Source organism: Parasteatoda tepidariorum, chromosome 6 (assembly GCF_982258835.1).
Source record: "Parasteatoda tepidariorum strain Cologne lab strain chromosome 6, Ptep-v5.0, whole genome shotgun sequence".
Taxonomy (NCBI): domain Eukaryota; kingdom Metazoa; phylum Arthropoda; class Arachnida; order Araneae; family Theridiidae; genus Parasteatoda; species Parasteatoda tepidariorum.
The window spans coordinates 714,703-737,405 of NC_141760.1; positions in this window are offsets into that span (position 1 = coordinate 714,703).

Below are 22,703 nucleotides of genomic sequence, written 5' to 3' on the forward strand. Positions count from 1 at the left end.
TATCATTTATTTAAATTTTTAAAAGCTTTATAATTGAAAAGAAATTTGGATCATTTATCATTACATCTGAATGTTTATATGGATAAAAACAAAAGAAAGTGCTAAAAAAATCTATTCTAAAAATATAGAATTTTTTTAAAGAATGAATCTTCCCAAATGTAAACTAAGAGACTTCATTTTTTATGTTCCCTAACTTAACAGTTCCTTTTTTTCTATCTTTTTTACTATCTTTTCGTCAACAAATGGCGCAAGACAAGAACATTCAACAAGAGAACCACAACCATTGATTTTTGGCCGTCTTATCTGGCTGAATAAATATCGAATTCGTAAAATAAAGATAAGGCCTAGCTTTTGTTCGGTTTTCACGCACTACAAGCTTCAAGCATCGATTTATCGAATGGGTCCAGTGAGGCACCTGAGCGCTCAAACAACAACAACATAAAACCCGTTTATATTCCACTTGTTAATACTGAAAGCCATGTGTGCTCAATGCCTCCGCTGAAGCAGAGCAAATTAATGAATCATTCTTTTATACCCCCCAGAATCCTAATTCTCTCCGAAATCATGAATGACTGAATCATTTGTTTATCTAGGATTCATTACAAATATTATTCGTAGGAAGGAAAAAAATTCTAATGAGGTTCGACTTTTGTTTTTTTCCCTTACTGTTTTGTGGTGATGTGTACTTAAGGAATTTAGACAGTCAAATTCCTTAATGAATTATTTTCCTAATATTTATGTTGTTTATATCTTCTGAATATTCTTGAATAAATAATTTAATCTAATTATTAATAACACACACACTTAAAGCGAATATTTTACATATTTACTACATGCAAGGTATTCCGAACTGACGAACCTTAAACTATAATTTTAATCTTTGTTAAAAATCTAGGTTTAAAAAAAATGCAAATTTGAGATTAAAAATTAGTATTACGTAAGGAAAAAGGAACTTTATAGAATCTCTATTCTATCGAAGAAGACGAGATTAATAACATTTATGTTTGAAATATCTTGGGCATAAATTCAATCTCAAAAATGCTAGAATTGTTTCCACCCTAGTCACAATGACTTATCATGATACCCTGAAATCTTATTTTATTCGTTTGAATGCTGATTGCTTTATTAAAGACCTCATCAGGTCTCCATAACGCGTGGAAATACATTTTACCCTGATTTGCTTCTCAGCCTTTTTTTTTCCGCTCTGTTTTTAGTTTTTTTCTCTCTCGTCTTCCGTGGTTTTTCTAGTTTTTGTTTCTTACCTCCATTTTTCCATTTTCCGTTGGTAACTTTACGTTTTTTGAAATCATTTATGCTTCGTTACATTCATGTCTATCACATCTTGAAATGGGTCCCAACTTTTGATGTACTTGAAACATGTCGACTATCATTTCAATTTTGTGTATTTTTGAAGCGTATGAAGTTTTCTATCAGGTAACATTCATACCTGTTTGACAGCTAAAAGATACAAAACAAGGTTGAAAGGTAATTATTGGAAAGGCCACCAAATTTACTCCGAAGCGTGTTTTCAGGCCAGATGAGATTCACTTCGACAGACATCACATTTTGATTTCGATTCACTGTCTCTTCACTGAGATATTGATTTCCAACCTCTAATTCTGTATAGTATTTTCATTAGATTCCTAAAATTATTTTAAACATGTATAGGAAGGGTACTACCCTTTGGCCAAGGTACTACCCATCACCGAAAGCTACAGCGACTCAAATTCAATCGTAATGACTCAGTGGATACAGCGTTTGCTTCCCCATGATCCAGGGATGCCTGATTGATATGAATTCTGCTTCCAGATCGCCCTGACCATAGTGTTGTCGTTTAAATATCCTCAGTGGGAGACGAATCAAGGTTTCTTCTCATGATTTTCCTCTCCGTCGGAGCAAATTTGGATGAATTCTATCTAAAAGTCCTCCACGACGGCTAGTTTTTCCCCAATCCTTTAATCCAGAAATTCCTTCGTCCACTGGGTAGGATTCACAATTATAAGGTTAAGGAGTTGAATACTGACAGCCGTAAGCCCAAAAATGGATTGACTGTCCAACACTGGTAATAAAATTTAAAAAAACTTATCCACAACCTTTAGAATATAGTATGCATGTTATTTTAAGGCAGTTTTACAGATTAGGTTCGTGTTACCTCCAGAGCGACAACGCTAGCTGTCATCCCGAAAGATTCTCTGTGAATTGACAGATCGACAAAAGAACAAACCAAATGGACTGCTCTGCCAAGACTTGAACTGTTTGGAGTACCTCTGGAATGAACTGAATTACCGGGAACAGTGTTAGAACAACCATCCAAAATTGACTGAACAAATTATTTGTCTTTTTCAAGTAGAAAAGGGATATTACTAAAAATATTACAGAAAGCATACCGTTGAGACTGTATTTGTCTCTCGCGAAAGGGTGAAGATACTACCAGCTATTGAATATGGAAAATATTTTCTCTTATCTATACAGAAGTACAAATATTTATTGATAGTTGGAGTAAAATTCTAAGCTGGAAATATCGATTTCTTATACTTTTCAGAATTCCACCTAGTTGGCTACCTAGTCCGCATAGTCATATGACACTCTAACTACGTCAAAAAATAAAAACAGAAGAGTTCCTAAACAAGTTATGAATAGATGCTTTATTATGACTACAGGGTTACTAATGGATCTTCAATTTAGAGCTTGGAAATATGTAAGGAAATAACATCGTAAGGCAAGGACACTGTGATTGCGTTTGTGTAGATAGAGGTACCTCATTTGCTCACCGAAACTAATCGCTTTAGGACTTTTTGAAGCATCGTAGCTTAGCCCTGTCCTTGGTATTTCAATTTTTTTGTCTACCCATTATTAGTAGGGCCAGTCGTGATCGTCTAGACTAGGACTGGCCTATAAATCGATGTATCGAAACATATCGATTTAACGCATATATCGGCAAGACTATACAGCGACTTTCATTCAAGGCGATGCATCAGAAATCTGATTTAAGCCGTCGAGAAGAGAGAACGAGGGCAAAACGATATAGCGATATAAGACACGCAAGGATATAAGATAACGATATAGCGATATAAAACTCTTCTCTTACGTTCCGATGTCCACTCGCGCTGTGGAAGACGATGTCCGTTTCGTTATGTTGAAATGGCCTTGATTGGCGAGCTGTAGAATCAGAATCAGAGTTTTGAGAACACATATCGTTATATCGCATGTTCCTTTTCGCACCTCTTAGCTTTTTTCTTTCTTTGTCGCGACTTTTCTTGTAGATTATTTTCAGTGGGACTAACTTCGTGATCGCCGATGTTACCTTGTTCAGAAGGCAATCTATTATTGAATAGAATATATAAAGAAGAGTTTCTTCTTAATTAGATAAGTTTTTTTTTAAAAAAAATTCTTTTTATTTTTAATGAAAATTATCGGCAATCTAATTTAGGCGCCCATAAAGAATTGAATTTGTTAGGCTATTTTTTACTTTCTTTTAATTTATTAAAAACTTTTTGGATGAAACTTCTAATAATTTAATGAGTTTTTATTACTGATTTAAAATTTATAAATCTTGTTGTTTTTATTTTTAGAAATAAAGTTAAAACAAAATTTATTTTTGTCATTTGGATTTGGACATAAGTCAATCAACTTTGTTTATACAAAAAAATTTGAAAGGTTTGCGTATTTTATTCATTTTTTTAAATAATTTAGCACTTCGTTTTATTAGAGAGTATAATAATTTTTGTTAAAAATATTTTCATATTATTTGTTAATTAGCTAAATATATTATCGAATATCACAATTTTTTTGTTTTTAGGAAATTAAATCTTACTTTGTTTCTCGTTCATAATTCGGTCATTATTTAATTTAATTTAATTATTTATCTGAAATGATAAGGTCCCGCTGTGCACTGATCGTTAAGACACGGTTCCCTGCAGATCACCGAAGTCAAGCATCACTGGCTGCGGTGAGCGTGCGGGTGAGTGACCACTTGGATCAGTTTGCGTAGGGACCGAGGGTGTGCGGTATTGGTCCTCGTTAAACTGTTCTACCGTAAAGTGCTCGATTTCGCGTGCAGGTCGTCGAGCTACCGAAGCGGGGGTGCCATCCCATCTGCAGAGGATCAAAATTGTGATGGCATGTCTTCGGATCATCCTCAGGGATGTTTCCCAGACCGTCGCCAATAGCCCATTGTGCAGCTCTAGTGTGACGTAAATGAACTATAATAGAACTATAATAACTGAAATGATAATTATAAAAAATAGTGTCTTAAAAGCGTTTTTTTTCTAGAATTTATTTAGCACTTTGTTTTAAACATAATGATAATTTTTAACGTTTCATTTAGAAATTGAACATTACGATCGAACTTAATAATTATGTAGTTATTTATGCATAATAGTACAAGAAAATATTAATTTGTAAAAAATGCTTTAAAAAAAGTTTTTAGCACTTTGTTTTACGCGTATTATGAATTTCTAAACAAACATTTCAATGAATATTTTAAGTAAGATTTGAACATTGTAGTCAATTTATTTAATATCTTTCTTAAGCAAAACATATATATCTTCAAATTTATAAATTGATTTAAATCAATCTGAGTATGAAGTTTTGATAGAAATCTGACTTTCTGTGCCTTACAAGTAAATGAAATTCAAAAATACTATATCGCGATGCAAAACTGACGATGCATCACGATACATAATTTCTAATATCGCCCAGTCCTAGTCTAGACTCTAGACTATGTCACAAGAGAGCGGATAGTTGGAAGACTTGTGGCGGGCCAATCACAGCATACCTGTTCTATACGGACCTCGGGCCTTCGAGAAATGTTGTGTCCATTCTGAAGAAACAGTACACAGATATAGGAACAGTGGTCCACCGTCGACCAGATCAAGCCCGTAATATGGTAACAACGCTGGCTCAAGACTGTTTTTTTGAGACTTAAAGTCCAAAGGGAAGGGTTCGCGATAGCAACAAAACTGTCTCGCTATCTGCATAATTCAACAAGAACATCCATTTCAGGGATAGAAGTCGCCCAGAGACTTAATGCAGGAGGCCTTTATGCCTGGCGCCCTGTAGTTAGTATCTCTTTGACTGCGAACCACAAAAAGGACCCTCCAGCATGATGATGATAACACCTATCTTGGACAGAGGAAGATTGGGGAGCATCATCTTCAGTGATAAGTCAAAACTCAGTCTGGACAGTGACTTGAGAAGTGTTTTCATCTGAGACTGAGACGTGTTCTCAGAGAACCCGGAAATCGATATCGGCCCTCTAACATTGTCGGAAAGGATCTCTATGGTCGAGGTGGTCTGATGATCTGGGCACCCATGATGGTAGACGGGCATACTGACCCCTCATGTGTTTGATAGAGATACTCTGACAGGTCAGCGGTACAGGGACGAGATCCTTACACCCTGTGTGATACTTTTCCGCAGAGCATATGGTCTAAATTTCATCTTCCCAGACGATAAAGCCCGTCCACACAGGGCTCAGTTGGTGGTCAAATACCTCCAATCAGAGGATGTTCAACGATTGGAGTTAACTGTGATGTCCCATGATTTTATCTCATAGAACACGCATGGTATTACTTGGACGCTCAATTTCAACTCCCTCGACCATCGTTGTGCTCATGGAAGTCTTGGTGCAAGAGTGGGTGCGGTTACGACAGAAATTAATAAAGACCTTGGTAAACAGTATGAAACTCTTAATGTGAGAGTTGTGTAGCTGTTAGAGGTGATCATAAACCCATTAAACATGTTTTTCTCTGATTGACAAGACTGTTGATCAGCTGCCGAAGTGACCAGTTTCCTTAGTTATTGCACAGGTTGTGTCAATTTTTGTTTTCCCATATATTGCATCCTATAATCCCATGATATTTTGACCAAGTTTGGTTTTATTTGTATTGTTAGTTTTTTCATTGCAAAAAAGAAAACCATGTTTCATTTCAATTGTTTTCACTAATGTATTACTGTATCCTCTACGGATAAAGGTACTTAGTGATCTTTTTAGTGTGTTTTGGATGGGAGAAATGATTAATCTCAAATGCATTTGGCAACAAAACAGTCGATGTATAATCCTTGAAATACTGTTTTTCTGCAGCAAATCAAAACACCAAGGGCATGAACTCTATGACGCGAACAGTTTAAATTAGTCTTATTTTACTAATTTTAAGTTTACGGATAAAAAATAAAGGTTCAATAAAATCTATACTTCCTACTGTCATGTCAATGCATAAAATTAAAAGATACTCAATTTACTGGAATTCACTAAAATGTCCCTTTTAGAAACTTTATCTACTCAGCTCTTTAATTATCCTTTTTCTGAAATTTATTGTTCAGGTTGTCATAATCAATTGCTAATTTATTTTAGATTTCAAGCATTGAAATTTATTTATTCATCTTTAAACGTGTCATCATTTCCTCTTAAGATTATAAATGGGATGTTGTTTCGTGTCATAAAATCTATGATATTAAAGGGGAAAAAATGAAAGTAATATTTTCTATTTTAATGGAGTAAAGCAAGAAGCAACTTCGACGTGCAAATGTTTTCTTTATTCAAATAGTCACTATTCATCTATTCAAGGAATGAATAGTGACTTGTCTGCATTTTTCTTTTTCTACAATTTCTAGCAAAACTCATATTTCGATGAGACTGTTCAAATCACGTTAGAAGAAATAAGAACATTGCAAGCCATAAATGTCAAAATTCTACCTTCAGACGATTCCGAACCGTTGCCATTTTGCGGAACACAATTTCTCTTCGATGAATGGATAAATAAAAAAAAAAGAAGGTAGACATGTATTCTCAATAGTGCTTGGCGTTGAAGCGCGGGTAAATTGAAAGCGACAGAAAACGAAGCTAAAGGTGAAAGAATAGGGTAAAAGGGGGGATGGTACAGAAGATGATGAGGGGGTAGATCTGCGCGTGACAGGCGCCCCCGAATTTGAAGGCGTGCATTGTGTTCCCTTTTCAACCATTATGCAAATGATTTATGGCGGAAAGATTGCCGCTACAGGAATGAATACGCTTCTCGACGCCTCCTGCTAATTGGATAGGAATCTGAAAATGGTGTTCTTCAGCATTTTCGCAAATTAATTTCTTTTCACTGGCGCATTTTATCGTCTGCACATCATTTACAGAACTCTACAATAATAGCATTGCTCATCACTTTGGCTGGTAATCTTGCGATGCAGGCACGTTTCGTCACTGCCGTGTATTGTGTCAACATTTTCGATTTTCTAGAAGGACTTTTGATATTGGTTAGTATTTTGAATATTAAACAAGTTGTTCTTGGTTAAAGCTTATTGGAGAGAATGCTTTTGATTTGGAAGGGGAATCTTTGTCGTAACTAATAAAGATTTTGTTTTCTGAGACATTCCGATTCATTGAATAATTAATAGTTATGTGATGCCACCAGTTCAGAAAACTGTAGTTTCTTTTTTCTAACTGTAAAATAATAATAATAATAATTAATTAATTAATTCTCGAATTGCATGATACAAACAAAAATTATCTAATGTTTCCTAAAATGCTATTCACCCCTATTTAATTGCTTATATTTCATCACTAAGGACATTACACACCAGTTCAGTGATAGTTGCTGGCTGAGAGCTCTATGCGAATCCCACTGCTATAACTGGAATTCGAACCTCTTAATCTAGAATCGGGTATTCCATCCCTTGAATCATTTTGGAACAATGTTGACGAATCGGAATGGAAGGATCACGAAAAGGTCATCGTGTCGCCATATTAAAGGAGAAGAAACCAACCAACGATTGGGCAATTGTATAGAATCTGTGTAACTTTTGATCTTGTGCTTGGATTTTTCACATTATACGAAACGATCTTATCAGATCAGAAGGCACGCTTAAAATATACTCTTACTGATTTCTACTTCTGAATTAATTACGAAATGAGACCATTTTTTTCATATTTGATCGATACGGAATTTTTAGCCTTAGAATAGGATGAAAATAACCCCAATAGATAAAAAGTTTGGACTATTTAATTGTACTTTTTACTTTTTTTTGTTTCCATACTCGAATTAAATAAGAAACAGTGAGAAATAACATGAAAAGGAATTTTTAAAAAAACAATCAAAAATCTATCTTTGTCATTTTTACTCAATGAAACATGAAAAAGTAAAAATTTTATTCTTTTTCCTTCAATTGAAAACATCTATGTGTGAAAGAGTTAAACTGAAAAATAATCATGCATGTATGGAAAATGAAAATTCACAACATTAAGGTCAACTATTTTGAAATTCAACTATACCGTATTATTAGATATAAAGAGCTTAAAAATAAATCAATTGAAGTTTAAGCATAAAGCCTACAGCTAAAGTGAAAATAAGAAATAGATTTCACTTTCTTATTTTATATTCCCCAAAATATTCTTTACTGAATCATGAATATAAAAAAATACTGAATCTAAATTATTGAAAAAATACATATTTAAAAAAGTTAATTAACAAAAAAAAACTGAATAGACCTAATAAGTAATATCCTTTTGTTATATCACGCAATAATTTCAAACTAAAATCTAATGGAAAAATTCGATTTTTAGCAATTCTTTTTTTTAAGTATATAGTATTAACTCTTGCATTATTTATATTTTAACTAAATCATTTTATATTTGGGCACTGGCTAATTCTAAATTTCAAGATAAAAGGCTGTAAAAAAGTAATTTTATAATACAATGCTCGAAATAAAAAAGCGAACACCATGAATTACATTTGCTTTAATGATTGGATTTTCACATGCAAGGTCTCAATCTCAATGGCTTAATTGCATCACCTTAAATATGATAATTAATCAGTGCAGATGATATTTTTAAGTTACGAAACAGGCATAAAAACGAAATTTCTCTGAATAAACATGCAATTTCATATCATACACTGAATAAGCAAGCAATCATTAAATATAGTTTCATTAGTTTGGTCAGAAAAATGATCAAAATTGATATCCCTAAATGGTAATTTAATTCTTTTGGTATTTCTCTATTTATATAATACTCTGAATAAGCATGCAATCTTTAAAATATGGTTTCAGTCATTTGGTCAGAACAAGAATTGAAACTGGAATCTCTAAATGTTAATCTAATTCTTTGGGTATTTTGCAATTTAAGCGAAATCGTATTTTTAAATTTTTATTTTGCAAAATTATTCGGTCAATTTACTTTATGTTTAGATTTTGTCTTTGATCTTGCATTTAGATCCTGCAGAAATTTGCAGATCCTAATTTTTTTTATATCATTTTTAAAATGAGTAATTAAAAATAATGAATAATTATTAAGTAATTTTTTGCATGGATTTATCTTTAGACAAGCCCATTTTACAACAGCGTCAAAACTTTTCTATTCGTCCCTTTAGTTCCGGAGTAAAAACAAAATATGCAGGAAGGGAGATTAAGGGGCCCAAAATTTTAGCCTCTCTTCTGAGCGAAACAATTGTACCATATCTTCTAGCTTGCGACTACCCCTCCCCCTCCCTATTTTGAGGGTCAGGATTTCAAATTTCTTGCAAAAAGGTGTCTGACTTCATAACTTAGAATGTACTAGACAAGTTAATTGGCATACTTAAGATGAGGTTTTCGGACCTTAAGATTGACTTCTTTCTCATAAAAATAGAATATATGTTAATTAGGTTTTAAATTTTTATTTTTATTTTGTACCCTATATATTAAGCACTGCGCATAATATCAAGTTAATGCATTGTTATGCAGATTGTTGTATTCTATTTCTTTAAGCATTTCTCATTATATAAAATTTAAAGAAACATAAAAATGAGAAATTAACATCAATCACAGATTTTTTCATCATGAGTGCCCTTATTATTGTATTTTTAAAATCTTTATCAAATTTTATGCCCAAAATTTACGCATACGAAGGGTTTACAAACTTATATTTTTGGAAGGAAAAAAAATCCATTAAAATTTAACATAATAGTGCTAAAGAAAGCGAGATGAAAAGCATCAAAACTATGGTGTCTGACGCACTAAATGAACTAAAATTTCTTAAAAGAATTTCATTTATCAACTATAAACTAAACTTAAAATTATTAAATTTGCACTTAAAATACTTAGTTCTATCCATTATATTCTATCAAAAAACATTTATTTTATAAAATTTGATAACAATAAATTCATATTAAATGGATTAAACTGTTCTTGTTCGACGTAAATCACACAAAATTAAAATATGATTATACTTGGTTACGCGGCTTTTAAATTCTCCGAATTGGTTTGGAATTTAATTTTAAACACACTTTGAAGCTTACATTTGAATAAAACAATTTAAACAGTTTTTAAAAAATCTAATACAATATGTAATTAATTTTAAATTATTTTATCTCGGTTTCGAGCATTCAGTGTCATTTTAAATGTAAATGTAAATCAATAAATACAATTATAAACATTGAAACTTATTCCAGTTTTTACTTCGATAATATTTGGAATTTTTCAATTAAATGCTTCCTTAAATTCAATATACTCTTTCTTGTTGATTCGAACATATGAATCATTGTGTTTTGCTACATTTTCCACCTTGTAGAATATCTTATCTGCAACAAGAAATTTTTATGCTGTAAGATGTTTTGTTTTCTATGTCCGACCAATTAATATCGCCTTTTGAGCTAAACGTAATAGTAGATAAATTTTGTTACATCCTACTTGTTTCACATATTGCAAATGCGTAGATGATTTTACATTGTAATATTATATACAATGAATCAGCAAAACTGCTTGCCAGTAGGCAGTGTAAATATTCTGTATCTTTGAAATTTTTGAGAAAAGATTTATATTCTCTTTATTCATTTATTTATATGTATGTTAAGCATTGGAGAGATTGCCTAGATTTAACAAAATGCTTTTCACATGACATTGAACAATTTGTTCACGGTGCCTCCTATCCCGTTGCCTTGGGTTTTTTTCTTTTTTAATTTTATTAAAAAAAAGAATATTCCTATAAATTACAATTTTTTAATTTACTATTTCCTAAAATTCTTAATAAATTTTGAATTCATAAGGAATGATAAAAGCAAAATCTGTTTCAGTATAAATAAAAAATAATTATATTTTGCTGGTTAATAATATCTAAAATGAGGAAATGAATATTAAATACCCCGTAAGATAATTTGAAAAGCAAATATACCCAATCAATTTCAAATCTAGTTAATTATGTTCAATATTTTGTGCTCTAAACTAAATTAAATTAAATGTGGAGCGAAATTTAGTAAGAGAAATTGCAACTGACTTATTTTAAGTGCATAACAAGAAGTTAACAAAGTACACTATAATTTTTAAAAAAAACATGAAATTAGTTTACCGAAGTGAAATATGCTATTTTATATTAACTTAAAGACTTATTCAGTTTCTTTCATGCATATTTCACTTTATCTTGTAAGTAAAAAGAAAACTATTTGTGAGTAAAACTGGGGGAAATGAATTAAAATATAAAAGATAGAATGGTGTGTCAAATGCATATAGTGTCGCACGTAAAAAGTATTCATTATTCATTTATGAAACAAATATTTAGTCTTTGCAACATTTTATAAGCTCATGCTAATGAGCTACAGAATCATGCTTTAAACAGAAAAATTCTTTTTTCTAGTTCTAATTTCATTTACCCAGAATGAACAAGTATGCATTTTGATTGTCGGACTTAAATAGCGGTATGAAACTTTCTGTGCAAAAAAAAAAATTGCATTAATTCTATATACTAATGCAACACGATCTGTCTTTACATAATGTTCTTCACTAATTATTCACTTCACTTTTCAATATTAATATGAATTTATGCAAAAAATTTGGATTTCTTTGAAAATCACTTAATGTGACTAAAAATTTCAGATGATTTTGTCCTTCATTCCACGACCAGTGACTAATTGGAAAATAAATTAATCAAGTTAAGAGTTAATATTTCTAAATCCTCAAAATTTTTCCTTTTAAAATGACACCTTATTTGCTAAAAAATGTTTATTTTGAATGTTTTTCATCATAGGGTTGACCTTACCGTGGAATTGCCCACCTATTTAATTGATCAGTGGAACATAGAGGAGTTGAAAGGCGATTCTTAGAAATACCTTTACATTTCAAAAAGGCAAACTAGTTTTGATATTTATCAATCAGCTTTCCTCTCTAGTGATTCCTCAAAAAAATACTTTCTTAATTTAGGGCAATTTATCAGGGCAATTATTTGAGTAAAAAACTTACTTATTTTGAATATAGAGCTTGTTGTCGATAATAATAATTATTTGAACTCGATAAAAGACCTACTCAGTATTCTTCAATAGTCGAATTTATTCTTAAATAAGACTAAAATAAAACTTTTTCTCTCTTTTTCAAAACTAGTAACCTTCATCTAATAAGCTCATGAGCTCATACATCTAACAGTTACTAAATTGCAGATTACTAAAGCCAATTGAAATGTCAAATTATAAAGACATATCTTTTTCTCAAAATTACACAGGCTTAAAGCCATTCTATTTCAAAATGCTTTGTAAAAAAAAAAAACTAAGTAAATGATACTTGTTTTTAAAAAAATCAGAGGTGCAATGATTGTAGATAGATGGTTTTCAACTTAACACACCCTAAACGAACACTGCCAAATTCTTTAAAAGTCAAATGAAAATCTTGATTGATAACTCTCTCATATTTCAAGAGAGGGGGAGTTCACGCCCTTCTAATTAACTCCCCGTGGAATTCCAATAATTGGTGGTGTTTCACAGCATGTGGCTCTTTAATAACTTTATCTTCATTTAAAGTTCTCTTGTTTCAATGTCATCTGGCAACTTTGTCCTCTTCCCCGACGAAGTCTGTTTGTTTCATGATTTTAAATTTTTAAATAGTTGATGAGTTAAATCAGTAGAACTTTACGGCTTTAAATACTAGAAGTAACTTTTTCAATTACTAGAATTTTAATTTTCAATTTTCAACTTGATGAAGAAAACCCATTGTAAATTGATAGTTAATGAATTTAATCAGTAAGTCTTTATGGCTCTAAATATGAAGTTACATTTTTAATTGCCAAAATTTTAATTTTAAAATTTTCAGCTTGATGAAAAGGCCAATAGTAAGTTGATAGTTAATGAGTCTAATCAGTAAAACTTTATGACTTTAAATACGGAGATACTTTTTTGATTACTAGAATATAAATTTTAAAATACAAGAGAGAAGGAGAATTGTTGAGGGCCTGGCCAAAATTCTTAAAAATATATAATGCTCATTAATTAGTTTTTTTTTTTTAAAAAAAAGAAAATTACAGAAGATTTCTTTATATCTATATAAAAATTGAAATTTTATATAAAGGGTCTTAGAAAATTCAGCAAAGTAAGAAAATAAGATTTTTTATTTTATTTTATATTTTATAACGGTCGCTGAACAGCCGATCCAATGTTTGGGTTTACTCATGTTAAATTCCGTAGCCTTGTCATTTTGAACCTTATCCAGGAGACAAGGGAACTCCTGGATCAAGTATTGGGAGAAATTTGCCTTCGTGGAGGACTTTTTGATGAAACTATCCTGCATTTGCGTTACATGGAGAGGAAGACCACTAGAACCTCACTCGGTTAGCCTGATGGCAAGGGGACTCTAACCCATGATCCGTCTACCACTAAGGATATTTTGCGTCAGCACTGTGGTCGGTGAAAGCCGGACGCAGAATTCGTATCGAGCAGGCACCTTGAATTAATCAACCAAAACACTCAAATGGGGTAGACCCTTCTTCTTGACTAATATAGCGTAATTCAGCGTTCCTGCTAGTAAGCCACAAACATATTATAAAATGCAAATTTAAAGTGGGTTAAAAGAAATACTTATCCTCCCTCTCACAGTGAAAATATTCTGGGTTTCCAAATAATGAAAAAAATCTATTTTAAAAAAAAGCAATTTGATGAGGTAACAAGAGTTATCCAACAAATTCCGTCAAGAGATGAGATAGTTGTCCGAAAAACTAAAATTGCTGTTCCAACTAAAATATTATTGTTACTGAAAATGATGATTTTTTAAAGACATTATTTTATTTTATAACCTTCGTTGTGAACGGTCGACTCAATTTTTTGGGTTTACGACAACTAATGTTAAATTCCGCAGCCTTGTCATTTTGAACCCAATACAGAAGACAAGGGAACTCCTGAATCAAGTATTGGAAGAAATTTCCCTTCGTGGAGGACTTTTTGAGGGAATTAACCCGCATTTGCGTTACATGGAGAGGAAGACCACGAAAGCATCCAATGGTTATGCTGACTGTAGAGGGACTAACCCATTATCAGTCTATCCCTGAGGATATTTCACGAGGTGGTTATGGTCGGAGCGAGCCGAGTGCGGAATTTGACCAGCCATCACTGGGATTCGGACCCGGTTCACTTCAGTGGAAGACGAAAGCTCTATCCATTGAGCCACCTCTCAGGGCATTATTTAATAGTTTTCTTAGCACCATCTGTTGAGACATTTCGAAACTAATTTTAAAATATTCTAGTTTTTAAATCAAAACGCAGTAATATCTCTTTCACTTTTCTTAAATAAATTTTTCTTAATTCCTAAGTCATTAGGACACCCACTACCATTATTTGCTGACATATAACTGAACAGTATATTAGAAAGAATAAAAATGAGTTTTCGAGGGTGTTGCTGGCATTAAAATAGTATATTTTCCATAAAAAATAATTTTTTTTTTTACAAAATACTATTGAACTTTGAATATACAGTAGAAGAAATTCTAGAATTCCAAATTTCCATTCTACAAGCTTTATACACTCAGACGTTCTTTTGCATTTGAAACCACATCACTCAGTTTCTAAATGGAAAAATCTTTTTTGCATATTCTGCATCCATGGATGCCGATAGAAAAATCCAGAACATCCCCTGAAAAGGAAAAGAGTTTTACCTCATATTTACGCATCTAACTTGGACCGCTGTCCCTACATAGCTGCTGCCACCATGTATTCAGAAAATATTTCGAGGTTCCCACAATTTTATGCACCCTAAGTTCCGCCACCTTTACTTCAAAAGATTTTTTTTTTTACATAGAAAATATGCATGGCGAACTTTTCCTTTGATAGTAAAAGAACATGCTTACAAACACAATATCCGCAAAGAAGATATATGAGGGATCTTGCGGGGAAAAAAAAAGAGGGATTTTTTTCCCACAAGATATTGTTGGAATACGGTGAAGTACTGTTTAGAAAAGGGAGCAGAGAGTCTTCTTTAGAATATTCTTCTTTTTATATTATAATTCACGGTTCTAACGATATTCTATTTCGCTAACATTATAAAAAGGTTTTGTTTAAAAAACTGAAATTGAAAGTATTTGTGATGAAATGCTTAGGTTAAGTTGCTGGTTTTTTTTTAAAATAAAAAATTTAAAAGAGTTTAAATTTCATAACGACGTAAAAGAATGTTTTTTCTTCTTTCAAAATTTCAATGGTCTCGTAACATAGATCTAAACCTTAAGACCTGACAACAATTACGTTTAAACATTAAATTCTGATTAAGCATTTTAGAATGAATTTATTATTCTTTTATGACAGGAATTGGATACCCACTAGTAACGTAGAATGTTTATATCGATCCTGATTGGCTGTAAAAACGTGGCATTTGTTTATAATAGCAACTATTCTTCCCCTTTTATTTCAAGCAAATCTATCCCGTCAAACATGAATTCTCTTAAGTGACACATTCTATATTCCTTCGTAAAGAATGATTTGTTTTACTTCTTATTTAACACAAAGACAGTTACGAAGACATGTAGGACATAAACAAACTAATTATGCAACGAAGTGGTGAGATACACAAAACGAAAGTAATCACAGTTACAATATAATACATAAACAAATTATAAATCAATGTCAAATAAAAGACGTGAACCAAAAAGAATTATATTTTAACAAATTCGATACGGGGATGCATTTAATTGATTTCACGTTAATAAACATTCTAACTTACGTGGAGAAACTTAGTTCGACTTTAACTCGCCATCTTGTTATAAACAACTGGGATGACTCTGGGGATGGAGCATTCAACTTCCAATGAGGTGAACCGGGTTCGAACGCCATCGATGGCTGATCGATACGAATTCCGCATCCGGCTAGCACCGACCACAGTGCTGACGTAAAATATTCTCAGTGGTAGACTGTTCATGGGAGTCCCCTTGCCGTCAGGCTAACAGTGGGAGGTTTTCATGATTAGCCTCCCAATGTAACGCAAATGCTGGTTAGTTCCATCAAAAAGTCCTCCTCGAAGGTAAGTTTCTCCCTATATTTGATTCAGGAGTTCCCTCGTCTTCTGGAATGGGTTCAAAATTACAAGACTGCAGAGTTTCAACTCATTAGTAGTCGTAAACCCAAAATTGGGTCGACTGTTCAACAACGGCTATAAAATAAAATTTTAAAAATAGCCACCAGCTGGCACTGAGGATCATAGGTCACATGTATCACTGTGTATCAGTTATTTTCTTCTTCTTGAGCAGCAAGTACCCAATTAACATAAGTTATTGCAAAAGCTTTTTATAAATGTCTTAAAAGTATTTTTATAATTGTTTAAGTATTTAAGTGCTACTAATGTTGTAACAATTAAATACTTAAAATGCGTTACGTAATGTAATTACAAATTATTTCTGCAAGAAAATGCCATTTTCTTTTACCTGAAATACAAGACTGTCCAAAAATAGTTACATATGCATTGCCGATAATTATTCAAATAAATTTATTTATCTTAAAATTCGATGGAAATTTTTTTTTTAATTTTATTTAAATTTTGCAGAAAGTAAAGAATATTTAGTTTATCTAATATCAGAGAATTAGTTGCTATTGGCGTTATTGTTTCCACCTTTTCTAATAAATAGTACATATTAATATATTGATAATTGATATTATGATTGAGATGATTAATATTATTCATTGATATACTGATAACAAATAAAAAGTCTCAAAATCCCCCCCCTCAAAAAAAATAACAGTGCATAGTTACAGCCTGTTATCTTATAAGAGATGTCTACTTTAATTTATAAAAAAACTGCTACAAAACTTAAACTGAAACAAAGAATAAAAAGATTCAATTAAGCATAAAAGCATAATTCCTTAAAAAAAATCTTGATTGAAAAAGGAAGAATTTTTATTTCCTCATATACATAAAAAAAGGTTCATTTTTCTAAACATTCAAATACATTAAAGTTATTGGGAACATTTTTTGTGACACATGATACTTATAACAACATATAAATAATATAAAAGTATTTGATAGATTTTATTTTTCAGTTCAAGAAAAAGCAGAATATTTCATTTTTAATTAAAATAATAAAAAACTTCCCTTTTTTAAGAGGATTTGATATATATAATACTGTTTCAAAAATTATATTTTGCAAGATAGATGAAGCAAAATGATTAATTGTAAAAATGTGAAAGATTAAATTTTTATTCTCTAATTGCAATAAAGGAATTAATCTTTTGCTTTAAAACACTTTAAGAAATTGTCTTGAATTCCGAACAAAATATTCCAATCACAAATTTGAGACATTATATTACTTGGAATAATGTATATGATTATTTACATATGTTTTTTAAGGCCCTAAGGCTTCTTATTAAAAATTTAAATAAATATTTAAAGCATTTTTATTCAATAAAGTTAAATGAACATCTATTTAAAATTAAAAAGTTGTATTTTTAAATTAATTTAATAAGTAATAAAATGTTTTTAACTAGTCGTTCCATCTCTAATGATAATGTGGATGTCAATCCTAATCCTCAAAGCAAGTTGAGTTTACTTTTTAAAAAATATAAAAATTATTTTCGAAACCTATCTTTAAGAATTTTTTTCGAACTGTAATGAAGTGAATGAATCAATATTAAATAGGCGATTTAAGGTGGGTTCTGTTGCTAACTTAGCCACACAATATCTATCCATTGTCATCATCTTAAACAATTACTAATCCTCTGAGCGATGAAAGTCTTCTCGGAAATATTTGATCTGTTGATTTTGCTTCTTAATTCCCACTTTTCTAATTTTCTTTGACTTTTTGGTCTTTTGATGTATGTTGTTGTTGTGGCTTATCCTCCAACCGAAGTCAGACAAGATCCATCAGACCATTAACTCTCAGTAAATCGAAAACCAGAAGAGATGAAGCTCTTTCCTGGAAAGACCCAAGCAGCAGAGCAGACTGCAAACTGCCCTCAAAGAGACTCTTTTTCGCCAATCTTGAAATTGCCATTCCCGAGGTTCTCTTACACTCATTTGATTTTTTGACTATACCAGGCAAAGATATCAGCTCTTTCAGCTATGTGTCCAGCCCATTACCGTTTATAACGTTTACATAAAAATATTCTGAATGTTTATTCTCAATAACATTGAAAACTATCATCCCTGTTACTTGGTTTCGATGATTTCTCGATAACATTGAAAGCTTTTTATTTCTTGCATTGTCCCTGTTACTTACTCTCGTGTCTTTTTCAATGACATTGAAAGGTTTTTTTCTATTGTTACTTTCGATCCTTTCTTAATGACATTTGAATCATTTTTTTTCTTGTATTGTGCCTGTTATTTTCGATCCTTTCTCGGTGGCATTGAAAGCATTTTTTTTTGTATTGTCTCTGCTACTTTCTATCCTTTCTCAATGACACTAAAAACTTCTACTTGTTGTATTTTTCCTGTAACTGGGTTTCGGTCCTTTTTCGACATGGGCAGGCATATTTCTGTACTACTTTGAGTTGTGCTAAGCCTTTATATGCTCATGTAAGTAAGTTCGGATAAGCGGTTCTCAAAAGGTGTTCTGCGGAACCCTAGAATTCTGTTTAGGAACGAAAAATGGAAAAGGCTAGATAGGGGTTTCGAGAATTAGATCATTTTTTTAACCAGTAATGAGTTTTGAAACTGTAATTACACTTACATCCAATCAATTATGCATTATTTATTTAATATTCTGGCTGCTTTTATGAAATTATTTAAGTAAACTGTCTGTAAAGAAAGAATTCAATTCTTTTAATAAAAAAGCCTAAATAATTTCTTATAAAAATATTTTGAATAAATAATGTAAATAAACAGGCATTAATAAACAATTGCATTAATATTTCCCATCTCACCTTTAAATTCCAAATAAAATAACTAAATTCAACAATATAGAAATAGTTGTTTGTTTTTATGAAATTATTTAAATAAAATGCTAGTAAAAAAGAATTAAATTTTTCAAAAAAGAAAGAAAAAAAACCTTAAAACTTTCTTTTAACAATATTTTGAATAAATAACGTTAAAAAAAAAAATATATATATATATTTCTCCATGTTCTATTTCACATTGAGTTCGTTAAGTTAGTTTTGAATTTTTGACGCAAGAGCCAGGCTATATCACACCAACGTGGTCTAGTTAAGATGATTCGATTAATACTTAATAGCTAAGTTGATGAATGCAATCTAATATCTTTGAGGTATGAGTCAAAGTTATCGTGAGTTTTATATCAATAAACAGTGGTGGATTGAAGTTACCAAAATCGAGTTGTCTCTGAGTTTCAAATTTATCGCACTGGGTCAAAATATGTTTTACAATAAGCGGTTTCTCACAATTTCAACTCAGGTTCATTTAATAAAAGTTGACTGTGGATGTCTAATTTGTAAACGATTAAAAACACCACTTCAAGCAGCTTCTGGCTAATTCTTTAAAATACTGACATTAAGAAAAATCTCTCTCAAAACGTAGGCATCTATGCTTTAGTAAGATGACATTTTTTAAAAATGAATTCCAATCGATGTGAATCCTCAGCATTATATTGTTATTAATAGCATTATATTGTTATCTGTTATTAATTATTATTCTAAATAAACGTTACTCTGAGCCACTTCAATTTCTACTCAATTGATTTTGCTTTGTAGAACCTTTGTCTTTGAAAACAAAAAAGTCTCGAATTCTTTTTCCTTGATTATGTTCGAAAATACAGTCTTCAGTTATGTCTGCAATTTTAGCCAAAATACATTTCTTACAATAATTTAAATCCCTTCTGAATAGACCGAATTGCTTCATTTTTCAATAACTGTAAATGGAGCTCATTCCAGTGTATAAATGAACAACGAATTGGTGATTGAAAAAAGAATTATATATGAAGAAACTTGGGAAAATATTTCATCGGAATGGAAGTAAAAGACAAATAACGTCTTTGAATTAAGCGCTTTTTTATACAATCTAAAAACCCTAGGATATAAAGTAGTCCCTTCCCCATACCATAACACATCCTTTGGGTCCAATCCAAGTATTTTGGCAACGCACCAAATGGTTGGCAGGGTTCTGCGTTGGGCAGAGTTCTCCCCAATAGCTATCAGTTCTCGCATTAAGTATTAAAACGTTTTTCGCTCGCCTCGTGGGACGTCTTAACTGTAGACAAGGAAACTCTAGAAAAGTTGTTTACAGCTGTTTCCATTTCAAAACACGATACCGAAAAGTACTCAGTCAAATTTAACGAACGCTATATTTTTTTGGAATTTAAAAGTTTGCCTTCAGATATTATTTTAAATGGATTATTCTCTTATTCTAAATTGTCATAGAGTTTTGAAAAACAAAATTTTATCGTGCATTTCAACAACAACGTTCAGTTTTCCCTTTCATTTGAAATGTGAAAAGATGGAATTGGTTAACAAGAGACAAATAAAAGAATGCCTAAATTGGAAGACAACAAAGCAAAAATTTTTGGGAAAATATATGGCTACCACGCATGCGCTTAAGCTTGTTGACGTCCTTTTAAATTAAGCACTCTAGATTATAGTAACAAGAGAACGCAAATGTTTCATTTATTATTTCAAATATATGTCAACCTCACACAATCAATCAAAAGTATGCAAACTATATAATAGATACGAAACAAGACAATTATATATATTATATATATATATATATATATATATATATATATATATATATATATATATATATATATATATATATATATATATATATATATATATATATATATATATATATATATATATATATATATATATATATATATATATATATATATATATATATATATATACGGTATAAAGGCACTTTGGGAGCATCCTCCGTAATATCCATATTTGTATCGCAAAATATTATATCGTAATTAGAGTGGTTTAATGGTTTTTTGGTAATTATTTCTATACGAATTACGGTACATCCGTTTTATTTTTGTGCCGTAACATGTTCCGGTAAAAATATATTTTACGGTAAAAAGAACCGACTCTCTGAAAGCCGGAACTTTTTGTTGTAATTTGATGCAGAATTTCTTACAGATTGGAACTTTTATATATATATATATATATATATATATATATATATATATATATATATATATATATATATATATATATATATATATATATATATATATATATATATATATATATATATATATATATATATATATATATATATATATATATATATATATATATATATATATATATATATATATATATATATATATATATATATATATATATATATATATATATATATATATATATATATATATATATATATATATATATATATATATATATATATATATATATATATATATATATATATATATATATATATATATATATATATATATATATATATATATGACGCCCGGTGGCTGAGCGGTAGCGCTTCGCGCTGTCGTGCCACAGGTCCTTGGTTCGATCCTTGGGCCGGGCAAGGCCGACTCAGCCTTTCATCCCTTCAGTGGGTCGATAAAATGAGTACCAAGCATGCTTGGGAACTAACACTGGGGGTTCCGCGTTCGGCCGACCACCTGACCGGAACATATGCTCCTGCACCCCAGAGCCCAAGGTCAAGAAAACTGAGATGGGCACAGTCGGCCTTGGCCCTCTTAATGGGCTGTCGCGCCACTGAGTTAGTTAGTTTTTATATATATATATATATATATATATATATATGTAATATAATATATATATATAATATATATATATATATATATATATATATATATATATATATATATATATATATATATATATATATATATATATATATATATATATATATATATATATATATATATATATATATATATATATATATAAAAGTTCCAATCTGTAAGAAATTCTGCATCAAATTACAACAAAAAGTTCCGGCTTTCAGAGAGTCGGTTCTTTTTACCGTAAAATATATTTTTACCGGAACATGTTATGGCACAAAAATAAAACGGATGTACCGTAATTCGTATAGAAATAATTACCAAAAAACCATTAAACCACTCTAATTACGATATAATATTTTGCGATACAAATATGGATATTACGGAGGATGCTCCCAAAGTGCCTTTATACCGTAATTGGATCCGGAATTTTTTATATTCATAATATAAATATTCATGAATCTTTTCTATTAATCACAGTGCTTCAATTCCTACTACAGCTCAATACAAATTTGTTCTACGAAAAGATTTCGCTTAAATATTTCAAAGATCCAAGTTCACGCCAAACAGTATTTTAATTTCACGCATGAATCAATAAAAATCACCCTGACAGTGAAATTGAATAAAATATAGCGTTAGTTTAAATTCCCAAACAGTTAATTTTTTAATCAAAAACCTAAACCTATTTCGATGTCACATAGTTACACCTTCATCAGCATGGCATACGGCAAAGATGCTGAAACAGAAATGATATCATTCCACAAAATCTCTGTCCAACTATATCATCAGAACTTCATCGATGTCTTGCCATCCCCTCCCTGCCATTTGGTCCTACACTGTA